This window comes from Crocodylus porosus, unplaced genomic scaffold (assembly GCF_001723895.1).
Source record: "Crocodylus porosus isolate Cpor-Errol unplaced genomic scaffold, CroPor_comp1, whole genome shotgun sequence".
NCBI classification, from domain to species: domain Eukaryota; kingdom Metazoa; phylum Chordata; order Crocodylia; family Crocodylidae; genus Crocodylus; species Crocodylus porosus.
The window spans coordinates 2,576,891-2,591,109 of record NW_017728918.1 but is presented as its reverse complement, the minus strand read 5'-3'; the positions used below and the strand labels follow the sequence as shown (position 1 = coordinate 2,591,109).

The 14,219-nt window shown below is 46.1% G+C and overlaps 1 protein-coding gene across 3 annotated transcripts in view; it reads left to right on the top strand.

Annotated features, from left to right (window-relative positions):
- The window catches only part of RUNX2 (runt related transcription factor 2), a 292,780-nt gene that overhangs the window by 256,089 nt on the left and 22,472 nt on the right, over positions 1-14,219 (top strand). The gene's annotated exons all lie outside the window — the stretch shown is intronic.

Here is a 14,219-nt window from a genome sequence, read left to right as displayed (position 1 = left end):
TGGAACAGCCTGCCAGCGGAGGTGGTTCAAGCACCTACACTGAACACCTTCAAGAGTAAATTGGATGCTTATCTTGCTGGGATCCTGTAACCCCAGCTGACTTCCTGCCCTTGGGCAGGGGGCTGGACTCGATGATCTCCCAAGGTCCCTTCCAGCCCTGATGTCTATGAAATCTATGAAAACTATGAAATTACAGCATAGGAGCAGCCAGACAGCTATCATGGTTTTGCAGACATTGTAACCAAAGCGTATCGTGACCAGGTACATGTAGGTGTAGGCACTGCCTGTTTGACATGGAATAAATTCTAGTCCTTGACTGGCTCCAGACTCCAGAGGTGCCACACAGTGCAGGGCAGTGGCTGCATGTTCGTTGCTGTTGGGGGTGGGAGGTGCAGAGTGGGGTGGGGGGGAGATATCACCTTTTTATGCACCCAAGATATGTGTCAAGTGGCCATTTAAACACTGACTTTTGGCAGTTAAAAAAGGAGGTGACGTCTCTGCCTGCATCTTCTTTCTCACACCGTGCAGCACTGCTGCTGGTCTTTTCTCCTTGTTGCCAGAGCTGGAGCTGCTACAGGGAAGGTGTGGGATGCAGGGGAAAGGGGAACGGTGGATCCGAGGGTGAGGTGCTTCTGCAGCTCCATTTTGGCACCCTTCCCCCCGTAGGCAGTGTCCAGAGTTCATGCCCTGCTTGGTCACCCATTATCACACTACGCTACTGGGAGTGGGGAAGCCATTCCCCATGGCCCCTTCCTTTGGCAGCTCCATGCCGCTAGCGGCAGCAGCACAGAGCCACAGAGAAGTGTGCTTCCCTGCTCCCCGTGGCTCCATGCTCCCACCACACTAAACCTCAGGGACTTCATGGTGGTAGCACGGCCCGCTCCCACAGGGCAGGAGCGAGGGTGCGGAGGGAAACCAGTACCCTCATTAAGATGCCTGGCCAGGGGAGAGCCAGTGGCACTTGGGGGAAAGAGGCCAGGTGATGTGGGAAAATTTCAATTAACCCTGAGTAACCAAGGTAAACTGAATTTCTCGGTGGCTTTTGCCAGTCAAAAGGCGCAGCCTGCTCTGGGGAAGGCTAGTGGGGCTGAGACTGGGTCAGCAGGGCTAGGATCTGGTTGGCAGGGGTCATCTGAGGGCTCCCCACAGCACAGCCCTCTCTCACTACCCCAGGGCATGAATGCAGTGGCTTGGGGAAGGAAGCCACAGCCCCATGCCACCACGTGTCTCCACCTCCGAGTGCCATGCTCCTGCCACTGCAGCCCCCTTCCTGGCACTGCTGGCGTCCTGCCTGCTTGCAAGCAGTACCAGCCTCTGGCCAGTAGAGTTCAGAAGGGTAGGAAGTTTGCCCACAGGGCAGGAGTGTGGGGAGCAGGGCTGGGAGGAGTGCATCCTGGGATACTGGAGGCCTGCAAATTGCTCATTTTATCACTGTGGAACAGACTGAAGTTACCCTAACATGAGCTGGGTAGTACAGCCCAGAGTTAATCCTTGCTTGAAGAGGCATAAATTTGAGATGCTCAGAGACACTCACATTTTAAATAACTTTAGTGTGGTCTAAGGGTAACATATAACTGAATGCTAAAGAAACTGAATGCTAAAGAAGCTAAAGCCCAAGGCATATGGCAAGACTTGAGCAAAACTCACGAGTAGATTGTCAGGGGTTTCCTTAGCTGCAGGGTGGGGATGAGGTTTGGGGTGACATGTTTGGATGCATTCTGGAAGGAGAAAGCTAGCAGAAAACAAGAGGGGGAATGATGAGCCTGACCCCTCAGTAGAGCCAAGGGCATGACTGCTTGGGCATAAAACTTACTGGAGAAGCTGACTTGAAGGCTCCTGAGCAATGAGACAACTTGCTGTTTCTACTGCTTTCATAGTAACATAGGATTTTGTGGTCATTTTTTGTAAATAAATTGGATTTGTACCACAGAATTTACCTGAATTGCTTAATCAAATTCTCCTCCTAATAGAAACAAACCGCCAGGGCCTTGTACTTAAGATACCCAGGCAATATTAGCTTCCATGTATGATCTAAGGGCTTGTTTTTCAGATGAATTAAGCATCAACAGCTCCCACTGCATTCAGCTGGAGTATTGGGAGCTCAACGCTTTGTCAAATGGTATTGAACACTTGTATGGATAGTGTGAGAATCCAGTCAGCAAAATCAATCCTATAAAATGGATCGGGGCTTAAGCTAATCTTGACTTACTAGAGTCCAGGACAGTGTCTTCCATATTAGTCTCCGACAGGGTAATGATACCTTTCTCTGAGGCATCTAACGTTGGCCGGCATCTGAGGAAAGATACTGAAGGTCTACTTCAGCAGGGCATTTCCTGCATTCCTCAAACCGGCCTGTGTGTGCCACATGTCTAGACAAATATATGGGGAATATATTGTTTTCCTAGAGAGGAAATTTGAATGGAAAGAACCTCTCCTGCCTTGCTGCCAATCTTCCTTTAAGCATATATGCCCAGAAATGCTTTGAGTCCCCAGATAATCGGCCATTCCAGGCTAGAATTCTTTGATACTTAAAGACCAAACTTCAGCGCTGATTTCATATCCTAGTGGCAACCAGAATGGGAAAGCTCTGTCTCGTACAGCATACCGAGTCCCCCTCTCTCCAGGTTTTGTTCCCGCTTAAGAGTGCTGCTATTCCCTACTGCAGGGCCGTCCAACTTGTGGCAGCCGGGGACTTCACGAGAGTGCCACGGGAGCACAAGGCAAAGCTGCAGTCGTGGGGGCCGCAGGAGGTGTGGGTTGCAGACCCGGGCTCCGTCCTGCTGTGTTGCCTTGCCCCCAGGAGTGGGGGGGAGGCAGTAGAGGAGGGAGGAAGGAGTGGGGAGGAACGCCGGGAGGGAAGAGCCGTGGCAGCCCGTGGGATGCGAGCTAAGCCTCCGAGGGCTGCATGCAGCCTGTGGGCCACCAGCTGGATAGCCCTGCCCTGGAGCAAATCATTCTGTGGGCACAAGTAGCATCTCTCTTCAGCCAGGGCTTGCTATGCCCATTTTGCAGCACCCCATTCAGGAGCTCGGGGATTACAGAATTGTACTGTGGTCCGGTGTGTTATTTCTGGAAGGGCTAGACCACCATGCACCAAAGAAGCCCCTGCTATGCCGCTTGGCAAGATGCTGCACAGGACTGTATTGAACCACTCCCGAGGGCTGTTGAAGAGTGGCTGTGAGGTGGGGTCACTGCCCTGCCTTTACCCCACTCCTGCCGTGCTGCTCACATTACCCCCCTGCGGCCTCCACACAGAACTAGCCCTATATTTCTAGGTTAACAACTTTCACCTGTAAAACCAGTCTCTTGAAGATGAACGGCCTACATAATACATGCCTGTTGTCTTGAGGATGGTGGAAGTGAAGAGTGAGGTGCTGCACACAGCATTATTTGGCTTTTTTATTAATGGCCTGGAAGGAGGTGTAAACAGTGCATTGCCTCTGCGTGTAGATGACACTGAACTGGAAAGCACGGAGAACCAAGCGAAGACAGAGAAATAGCACAAAGGGAACAGAGGCTCGAAATCTGAGCAGGAGACAGAATGAGATTCTGTCTGGAAAAATGCAAACTAATAAATCTGGGAGAACAATAATCCAAAACACAGATATTTAATGGGTGAGAGAGATTTGGAAAGCAATAATGTTTCAAAAGACCTCGTAACGGTGGTTGGGAGCAAGTAGGATATGAGCCTGCAGGAATAGAGCACTGGAATGAGTGTAGCAGGTCACAAGTCCAGTCCCCTGCAATTGCAGGTAACATATAAGCCCTTCATAAATATACCACACTCTATCATAAAATGTTAGGGGTTTTATTTTGCCCATAATCTCCCGACTGCAGAGGGGGTGGCTTCACAACCTCACTGATTTTGACACTAGTTAATGGTTATAGTAGAGAGTAGAAATCTGTTAAGAGAGAAGGTATTCAGATAACCTTGATAAAAATAAAGGGGAATATATCTCCTTGATAAAGATAAAGGGGAAGATAAAGGCGGGGCTGTGACATTTATGGAAAGATGGAAAGACTATGGTGGGTCAAATCTTAGCTGCATTACAGTCAATGAAGTTTTGCTCAGGGTTTCCTCTGGAGCAGGATTTGGTGGAAGGGGCTAGATTCTGACCTCAGTAAGACCAGTTACCCCACTTCAACTGAAATCATGATCAGGTCTAATAGATAAATTGGTAAGAAATGATGAGTAGGGTATGAGTCTTGTATATGAATATGATTATTGCGTAGTTCTACTCAAAGGGTGTGAATGCCAAAGGAAGGAGGACATATGCATAAGGGAGTCCATGAAAACACTGCCGGGGATGCTACGCCAAAGACAACATGAGCAGAGTATATATAAGGAAGGGTTTCCCCATGATGATTTCTTCTTGGTCGTGGAATGGCCTCTCACAAGATAAGGCAAGTCCTCATACTACATGTTTCTCTACCCAGCAGCACAATTTGGCCTGTGTTAGCTTTACTACACAATGAAATCCAATTGCTGTCTCATGTCCCTAAAGGATCTAATTGCTCTCTTGAATATTTCCAGCCCCTTCCTTACCCCCGCCCTACCTTGTGTGGCCTGTATGGCATAACGAGATAGAGCAGCAGGAAAAAACGCCCTTGTCACAAAGGGACACGCATTCTCAACAGCAGAATAATGGACAGTGGGGTGTGACGATGCATTGTAACTTGGGAGACCCTGGCCTGGAAATGGGGAATGAGATCACTTGATAGGGTGATGGTGCTCTTAGCATTGAGGTGGACAAATACCATGCATGCAAGAGGCTGCATCTGTTGGGAACTCTCCCTGCATGGCCATTTGACATGTTAGAGGGGGGAAGTCCTACGTCATGCAAGGAAAACATACGGCTGCCTTCTGCTCTACTCCAGCCCCTTTACGATTACGAGGCAGCACAAAGGCATCGTAGACCTGGCCCGCAGGAAATAGCCGCAGTGCAAGTGCATTCCTCAGGTGGCTTAGACCTGCCAGAACAGCTCCATGCCGCATGCGGAGGGAAGGAGGAATGGTGGCCAGGGTTTACTTCACTCCAGCTGGTTTCCACTGCTGCAAATGCCTCACATTGCTTTGAGGCCATTCTAGTTTACGCTGAGGGCCAAGCAGGCTGCCAGACCAGGATAGAAAAGAAGTGTAAAGCATAACGCTGTCTTAAATCCAGCTCCGTCATACCTGGTGCAGACACATTCCTGTGCTGAGGAACCAATGGAGAATGCGTCCTGCAGCGATTAAAGGGGTGCCCGGTAAGAAACGGGATAAAACACCACACTACAGTTACAACTAAAATAACTATCCCTACACTTGGCTTAAGCCCTTAGAGTCACATAGTCTGCCTCCCTGCCCAGATGCAGGATTTGCTGTTTCCAAGCTATCCCGGGTAGATTCCTGTCCTGCTTCTTATTAAAACCTCCAGTGAAAGAAAGTCTGAACTTCCCTGGGCCGTTTATTCCATTGTCCCGCTGCTCTTACCTTTAGGAAGTGTTTTCTGAGATAGGATCTAAACCTCTTTTGATTCTTGTCCTGCCCTCTGTGGCAAAGGAGAATTTTCCCTCCTCCCCTTTATGGCAGCCTTTCCAATGTTTGGAAATTGCAATTACGTCTCCTCGTCATCTCCTCTTTCCCAATCAGAGCAGAACTAGCTCTTTCAACCTCTCCTCATGTGGAGGGCCAAAAATTACAGAATTATGGGCCATGCTGGTGAGTTACACTGGTAGAAAATAAGTCACATTAAGTCTCACTTACTCAGCTGTTAGTGGAAATGCAGCTACCTCTTGGGTGGAACTGTCCTTTATAATGCATTCTCAAATTCAGAATAGCCTTGTTTCACTAACCTATTATTTTAAAAATCTAACTTAAGCTAGAATGAGCTGCACAAGCAACAGAATTCAATTGCCTGTACAAGAAAGTCTTTGTTTGAACATTTTCCCTTTAGCAAAATCTCCCTACTCTTAGGGATTCGCTAGCTTTGCTACAAAAGTTTAACCATTTCAGTGCCATTTATCGTTAGTTTATAATTTCTGCTTTAGAAAAAATAAACACCATCACTTAAGCAATGGTAGGAAGCAACTGCATATGCAATTATATCCTTTATCTTTTCTGCTTCACCCATTTAGTCTACTGTCAGCAAGAAAACAAACTTGTGCAAGGCCCACTATTTTCACTCAGCAGTTAAAATAATCACCTATGCAGTTGCCCCTGCGTGTTCTTTTAAAAAGGGGAAAAGAAAAAAAGATCTGAATGAGATTGTGACATTTAGGAGCAAAGTGAACAGGATCTTGTGTTATTCTCCTGGCATCAGAACAGGGGGAATGAAGTGATTGGCAGGGGTATGTTTATAGCTGTAACATGGGAACCACTAATCCCTGTCAAATCTCCTGAGAAAGAGCCAATCCTCACAACATCACACAGGTCAATGGTGTTGGACTGGAAATACGGTAACCAGGAAGCTGCAGGATCAGAAAATCTTGAACCATATCCTATTAACCAATAAAATACTAATTGCAGGATTCTTTCCTCCCAGAAGTCCATTTCTGCTACTGAAAAAGGATCTGTATAAAAGAGGCTCCATGGCTAGATGGAGGAGCTGATCCTGCCAATGCCTATGCCTGCAGGGAGCTTTTCTCACTACTGGGACAAGCCTGCAAATTGCAGAGTGGTCCTGGGAAATCAATGGACGTGAAGGGCAATCAGTACCTCTTAGGAGTGCTCAGCACCAGGCAGGATAAAGCCCAGAAACAGTCCTCAGTTGGAGCTATTCAAGTGTATGTGGGTACTAATAATATGATCGTGTGTTTGCAGGATCAAGGCATTATCATCAATACTTTGCAGTAAAGTAAAGTAGATATTCATGGGAGGTTTGTACACACACGTAGTAAGAGGAAGTCTCTGCTATGGAGAGATTAACGCCTAAACAGACCAGGCTGACAAAGTGCAATGCAGGACGGTTGTGCTCACACAGTCACAACGCTAACTCAGGTCTGTGAGGTCTGGAGTTACCTTACAGCGAGAGGCAAATGGTTGCCTTGTCCTGGACCAGGCTGTTGGAAACAGTTTTACAAAAATATCTTCAATACTCTGCACTGTTGGAGAACTAGGACACGTACGCACAGCCCCGCTGACCTGACGCTGCATGGGCAGTGATAGTGCGAGCATCCGACAGCGGCGGGCCTGACAACACCGCTTGAGAAGGCCTAAGAGACGGCCAGCAAGGCTGAGGTTTTTATTAGGTGGACATCTGCCTCCTCAGGACTGGACTGAGAGTGCTAAGTTACTTCACGTAGGTTTTACAGAATGGGCAACACGATGTGACAACCTTTACTTTCTCCCACTACCAATTTAGGCTGGACTCAAAATCCTTTATATCCCACCATCTCCTTGTGATGAGCAAGGATCCTGGTTTTCTCTGATAAAAAACAAATCCCCAATTTTCAGATTTAAAAAAGTAACCCACAGTCCACATTTTTCCATGATTAAAATGAAATGCCACTAGTACGTAGCTGCATGTACAGTGGTGTTGCATTTTAAATCATGGGAAAATGTGGATTTGGGGTGACTTTTTTAAATCTGAAAATTGGGGATTTTTTTTTTTATCAGAGAAAACCAAGATCCCTGGTGATGGGGCAGCCTGGGTGCTACAGCAGTGCAGATTAATAATAATGATGTCCATGAGAGTTCGAGTGGGCTCCAGCATAAGAACGTCAAGGTTTGGAGCTCCCTAATAGTAATTACCAATGATGTGGGGCCAAATTTTCCAGACAATTCAAAATCAGAAGCCCTGGTTCAGTGCCCATAATTGGAGCCAGATTTTCAAAAAAATAAAAAAGGGTTCAACTCCTATTTAAGCACATAAATAAGGGACACCTTTTCTAAAGCACTCTGACCTCCTGGTGATGCGTCAGCCTTTTCCAGAAGCACAGCATCCAGTACAATGAGCCTTTAAAACATGTAACCACTTATGATATGTAAGGGGAAGGAGGCTGAACTCTTCTGGAAATCTGTCCTGAATTCTGGGTGCCAAGGGTTTTGGAAAGTTATGGTCATAACTGTGCAAACCCTAATTAATTTATCTACTTTGTACCCCAGTGAGAAGTACATGTGTTAGCTTTGTTACTGCCAGGATGCAAAAGGGGAAACGGAGAGGGCTGGTTTTCATTTCAGAAGCTACAAGCGTGTAAATCTGAATGAAACTACTGAAAGAAAGGAGTTCAGTGTCTTAGGTGATTAAATGAGTTAACACACAAAATCTGCATTGGCGCAGTGCAGCACTGCTAGAGTCCCCAAGGCTTTCATCTTTCCGGTCTTATGCTCCCAGCTCCCTGAGGACGCTGAAACCCAGGCAAGCCCAATCTCTCCCCCTGCGGCCAGTCCTGAAGCTCTGTTTAAAGTAACAGCCGCACTTTAAAGAGTATATCCATGGATGGCTCCCAAGCAGCAGAACAAATCTGGGCCAAAGCCTGTGGATCTTAGTTAAATACAACCCCCATTTAAAACAGCAGATTTTGGCCCACAGTCAGAACTGTGGTTGTCTGTACCCCAGGGGAAGATGAAGTGGGCGCTGCTTGCTCCTGGGATTAGTATTTGCTTAGATCCCAGTCAGACACCAAATGAGACTCATTGCAAGACTTTCTGGCATGAGAAGCATCAAGGTATGCACACAGCCCACGTGTGATGCACACGGAGGTCACGCTGACTGCACACGCCCAGGGCTGATTGCCTGCTGCCCCCAACAGGAACAGCCAGGAATAGCTGATGCACCAGCACTCGCTTTCCTCATCTACCATTGGGAAACCACGGCTACGCTTCACTGAATTGCACTGCAGTTATTCAGTGCATTGCACAATTGAAAAGGCATCAAAGAATCAAAAGCTGACTGTCTGGAAAAGAAAGGGCAATACAGCATGACTGTGTGTCACACACTCAAGCTTCTTTCTTTCTTGTTTAACTTTTCTTCCACTGCCAAATTTGATACTGGAGCATAGAGTAGTCACCTTTTACTTCCTGCTGAGATGACTACGTGCAGACAGACCTCCGTAGCTTGCCGCCAAAGACCTGGAGAGCCAGCTGGGGAGCATCTACGTCTGTGCGCGCTATTGTTTGATGGCATGTCACATCCCGTCTAAACTCCATGTGGCGTCTAAATCACTGGGGAACAACGATCTCCATGAAGCCAGGAGTTTAATTGGGACTTTTCTGTTTTGTTTTGCTGCTTTCCTGAAGGAGAGCTGCAATCCAAGCACATGATTATGGGTTTACAAATGTCTGTGCTGTTTGCACTTTGTGAATATCAAAATTTTTGTTTGGCCCTAGATTTGCTTTTCTGGTGGGGCGGGCAGAATTGTATAAAAACAGTAGGTTACACAATGTCTCTCCAATAGGAAAAACACAGGGGAAAAGTTTGCGACTACTCTGCTAAGACCTAGAAGTTAAAAGAAAAGCCACATAATAAAGCAAAAGAGACCCTACAAGTTATGTAGTGGTGTAGGAACCACTTTGTAGATGTTTCTCCTTTCTGCAACCCATATTTTTTTTCATAAATGGGACAATGCTGAAACCAAGTTCCTCCTTACATTGTGGCCTTAGACTGCCTGCACTAAGGCTAGGGTGTCTTGAAGGTAACTAAGAAGAATCTTTACTTAGAAACAATAGTCAAAACAAATGTCAGTTCTAGTGCCTGGAAAAAAAAAAAATCCCTCCATACCATTTATGTTATTCCTCTGGGTCTGGCCTGGTCATCTTTACAAGGTCCTCTCTATATGAGTGTACATATAGTTAGCTTTGCCCTGGGTTGTATGCTACAGAAACGAGATCCAGGAAAACCTTTCTAAATGGGCAAACATCTTCCTTAATCAAGAAAGCATCATTGAAATGCTGCTTGCTCTATAATTTAAATGTGCCGCACACTTTAGGCACCACATATTTACTTATAACCATCCTTAAGACCATGGAAAATCTGACAAGTAGTTTTCTGTGGGGACATAAAAATGCAATATGGAAACATCTAAACTCCATGTTCTCTAAGGCGTATTCATTCATTTAGCTAAACTTCTATCTAATATTACAGTATCTCGTTGATAGATGACATAAAACAAATTCATTAGTTACTGAGACATGTTGATTGGCTCCATCCTGGGCATGACGAGAGGAAGACATCTAGACTCTCTTTTATCCAGACGGAATTTCTAAGTCGATCAAATAAACATAATAATAAGGTTAATTTGGTCTTTGCTCATGCAAGAGAGAAAGGCAGAGATGTGGATCCAATTACCCAAATACTGCAAAGTCAGTTTGCATTTATCTCTTTGCACATCTCCCGGGTACAGCTCTGGTTCAGAATCCATCAGACAGTCCTTCTGGCCTGAACGATTTAAATCTGGGTCTAAAAACCATTCGAGATTTGTTTGAACAAGAAAATCATGTTTTCTTTGGAGCATTCTGAAGTAGGCATAATTACAGTGTTGCAAATGCAATGCTCTGTTTAAGGAGTCGTCAGCATTTCCATAATAAACCTTTATTTTCAGGGGTTAACGACATTGCCAGAAAAAAAAAATAAAAGAGAGAGGGAGGAGGGGAACCTTATGGCTTGAAACTTGGCATTTAGATTTTGAATCTGTGAAGGGGTTTGCCTAATGAAAGTTAATTGATAAGTGCAGGCTTGCAAAATACATCCAGTCCCTTTTGTAAGAAAAAGAAGAAAGTGCCATTCATTTGGACTGCTCTACCACACGTGCCTCTTTAAAGCTGATCCCATTTCAGTACAATACCCCCAACGTCATATGGCTGAGAGGCGGCTGCCTCGACTGAATAAGAGAGGAAAACACCCGTGTTATGATGCCAACCTTTGACTCAAGTGTGTGGTGCTGGGCAAACCACTTCACTTTCATGTCCCATCAATGTTATGGTCTCAGTTTTCCGTTGTACTACACAATACATAAACAGCTAGGCTTAGGTTCAGTGGCAACATAATACATTGTGCATGTGTTATAGGTCCCCCTTGGTATTGATTTGCAGAGTCCTTTACAGCCCACAAGTACCACGTCTTATCTCTTTGATTCAAATGGGAACAGCTTGTGCCATTAGCCCCAGAAGCCCTTGTTCAATCCCAGCGGGGTGGCCAAGGGAATGGCCATCAAAAGGGCAGTAGTCTTCCCTCTCTGAAATAGTGGGGTTTAGCCAAAGGGGATCACAGAGCACAAAAGTCTGGCGGGTGTTCATTCTCTGGCTGAACATCTGGAAAAAGCTGGTATCAGAGACTAGTGGAAAGTAGAAGCCCTGTGAGGCACAGAGACCTCACTCAGAGACAGCATCTACCAAAGCCGACCTCTGCGTGTCCCTCTTATCTGGTGAGGCCTGTGCTTTTTTACATGCTTTCTGCATTGTACCATCAATCTGTAGGACAGTTTTCCTTGCTATGCCATAGGTGATGCCTGTGCAATGGGGTGGGGGATAACCTTCATGGGAGCCCACTGAGTGAAAACCACTAAGAGCATAGAAAGGCAGGTGATGGGAAGAGAGGAGCAAGAAGGGCGGTGCATCTGGGAAGCTCAGCAGTGGGCAAGGTCAGGCACCACCTGTTTTCAGGAGCAGGGAAGGGCCTTTTTGCAGGCTGTTGTTGTAAGTATTTATTGTCACTGGCCCTACCGGATTTAGCAGTGTTTGTGGCACCAGGACTGTGAGAGCTTATTTACACGGGCATTTTCCTCCATCAACGTACTCAGAATTCACCTGAGAAGCTCCTTGTACCTGTTTTCATAGGTAGCAAACAGTCCTTGCTCTTCCTCATGTGCTACTCTCTAAAGTCCCCAAGCAGCAAAGACAGAAACAGTTCAGGGATCTTCGAAACCCTCGTGAGCTGCTGCTAGGGAGCAGAGGGGCAGGACAACACCCGTAAGAGCTCCTGTCTGCATTTCTGTGTTGTTGGTGTAAAACACACCCTGCAATTACAATGTAATTACAAGCAGAAATGAAGCTGCAGCTCTTATTAGCTAACACATGAATCCAGAAGCAAGTCTTGTGTTTTCCCCTCGTGTAAGGAAGTCATTTTCAAAACCTGTTTCTACCAATACAAGTTAAGGAAAGTTGCAGGATGGTGTGGCAGGCAGATAATACATTAAAGATGTCTTTCAATATTACATGAATGTCTCACGGCAAGAACTAAAAGAGTCATTTTAAGCCCTCCTGTTTTAAACGAGCTTTATAACATAGAGGTGCACGTATGTAGCTCAGATCTCAGTCAATCATAGTTACACAGTTCTCTGTGAAATGGTGGTGGAAGTACATAACAAGATCTACTATTCACAATAGATAGTTAGGGCAACCCCTGTGTGGTCCAGCTCTCTTAACTAGTCAACAAATGTAGTTGTTAAGATAAAAGGAGGCCTGACTGAAACTAGGAATCTCTCTCTTGTGGTTAATGATACTTCACCATTAATTTTCATTTAGGTCTTCATCTTCAAAAATGCAGAGATCAAAATTCGTCATGAAATAAGAAGCTCTCGGAAAGTTTTATCACCCTGTTTAGCTTTGCTGGGTTTCAAATTAAGCTGTGTTTGTGTGGATTGCTTTTGTGCCTTGTGGGAGTTGTAATTTGGATGTCACATGCTCGCTTTTCTTCCCAGTTGCCAGGGTCTCTAGCTAGCGTGTGTTTCCCATGATGTACAGCAGTTATGGGACTTCCATCAAGTGCAGCTTAGGCAGAGGCAGATTACTGACTTGAACTTACTTGACCTGTATCACTTTCACTTTGGGTAAACTCAGTCTGAATGATTTTCAGTTCAGGTTGACCAAAACTAAAAGCTTTGTTTGGATTTTTCCAGTGGAAAAATAAAATAGAAGACAGCAAAATTATTTTGAGTGTGTAGAATCACATTTTACATTAAAAAAATGTGGAAAATTCCTAGCCAGCTCTTATTCTTACTGTTTCTGGTGCATGTTACAGAGTTGTGCTGCTACCTCGAAACTTCATAGCACTGTATACTACGTGACACGATGGCATTTTAACATAGTGTCACCGAATCACCTAGACAAGGGGATTTTCTTCTACCAGCTGGTTTAAACTAGGCAATTAGTTTAACAGGGTGCGAGACAAACTCAGGAGTGCCTTGTAACAGTCAGGATGGTTGTCAATGCCTACAAGAGCACTGTATACCACACAGCTGGGAGGTCAAAAAACAAACTTCTTTTTGCTGGAAAGCATGTAAAACTGACCCCGTTTACCAGATGTTGCCGGCTTGTATAGGATTTACAAGGCCTACTGTAAGTAGCACTTACTAACAAAGTGCCACTCGAATGCTTTGGAATGGGAAAGGCTTTCACGAGCTCTGCAACGCCCGTTTCACAGCCAGCTTTGTTCTCTTCACGGGTAGCTCTCCTACGTGCTTTGCCAGAGAAAGGGAAATCAGTTCAGTCAGGGACAATGGTATAAAGGACACTCCTGCAGGCTTTTGAAGATAAAAACATAAATACACCTGGGGTGGGGGCCTGGATTTGCCTGTTAACAATCTCATGGACAGAACCAGAGCCGTAACACAACAGCGCTAGACCCAGGTCAGTGCCAGCTGCAGCAGCTCTCTTCCTAAGGTGGTGCCTAGGGCTGCTGCCCTGGTCACCCCCTCCTTCAGGTACACGAGTGGCTAGAGCGCTGGGAGGAGCTGGAAGTTTGTGAAGCTAAACTACAGAAATCCTGGGGTATCAACAGCCTTGCAACAGTCAGGGTCCAACGGCTACTGAAATCACTGCAAAACTTCCTATTGGGTCCAGCATCCCATGTTGTTGTCGGCAGCCGCTCAAAGTCGAGGATGACGTCTGTCAGGCTTGATGGGTCCTCAGGTGACCGTGGAGCCTGATCCTGGATGCACACATTCTTCGGCAATGGGCGCATGTTGTTGCATGGGGGACTGCGCTGGGACTGATACGCAGCATGCTGAACATCAGGCCCCAGACAAACACTTCTGCTAGGTTACGTGCCCCTTCCAGGCTTACTGGCCCCTAAAACTAACATGCTGAATACATGCCAAGTTTTGTAGCCAATGGCACACACTGGAACAATGTGGAGCAATCAGACTCAGCTATCTTTAAAGGACCTGCGTGAACATCCAGGTTCCCTTTGCAGCTGGGTCAACTAGGGGCAGCCTTTTGCATGAGTGCAGAGTAGAATTGAGCTTACATAGTTTCACAGTTTCATAGTTGGTAGAGTTGGAAGGGACCTGAGTAGATCATC